General features: G+C 36.5%; 1 non-coding gene across 1 annotated transcript; it reads right to left on the reverse strand.

Annotated features, from left to right (window-relative positions):
* Positions 1–341: 341 nt before the first annotated feature.
* On the reverse strand, positions 342–412 carry TRNAG-GCC (transfer RNA glycine (anticodon GCC)). The gene has a single exon. It is a non-coding gene; the product is annotated as a tRNA-Gly (tRNA).
* Between the last annotated feature and the right edge of the window lie 398 nt (positions 413–810).

Below are 810 nucleotides of genomic sequence, written 5' to 3' on the forward strand. Positions count from 1 at the left end.
TTTGCGAAGTCACTTGCCTTCAAAAAAAGAAGGCGCAAGGCCTCTCCCTACCCTGCAGAAAATAAAAATGAAACGAAAGGGACAGTCTACCTCTCCCTTCCCTTTAAAAAAAGTTTGCCCGTTGTTTGTCTCAGTTAATACCCAATTTTTGTGAGCTCTGTTGGCGAGTTCTATTTCTGCCTCTGGAGCGCCCTCTTTTTTTGAGTGGGATGCAAAGGAAGGGTAAGATAGTAAGGGATACGGCACTAGACTAACACCTAATTAATACTTAATTTAAATATAAGTAGTTAAACAGTTAACTAGACTAAACTTTTTATCATAGTACTTTGATAAATTAAGCGGGCGAGCGGCGGGAATCGAACCCGTATCTTCTCCTTGGCAAGGAGATATTTTACCATTGAACTACGCTCGCTACGGTATATATTTTATAGCGTATATCCGCCTGGGTCGACCTTCTATGTCTGGGTCGACCGTTTCATTTCATTTTCTATTATATTAGAGTTTTCCTTTTTTTATTATCTGTCAATGAATATTCTAATGGGAATGGAATTTCATAATACTGAAAGAGAAGAGCTAGCAATTCGGACGCAAATTGCGTTTTAATACGTCTCACTATTCTAATTTTTTAGAAGAAATGGCCTTTATTATTTCTTTTTTATGGGGTTAATAAATATTAACCAAATTTCATTTAAGAAATGAGAGAATTCAGAATAGCTACGAGAAAGACTAGTCCAATCCATAATGATGTACCGGAAAATACAACATTTTTATTATTTGACCAACCATCAGGAGAAGCAAATACAAGGGGTA

Source organism: Triticum urartu, unplaced genomic scaffold (assembly GCF_056163025.1).
Source record: "Triticum urartu cultivar PI428250 unplaced genomic scaffold, HENAU_Tu73 scaffold2, whole genome shotgun sequence".
NCBI lineage: Eukaryota > Viridiplantae > Streptophyta > Magnoliopsida > Poales > Poaceae > Triticum > Triticum urartu.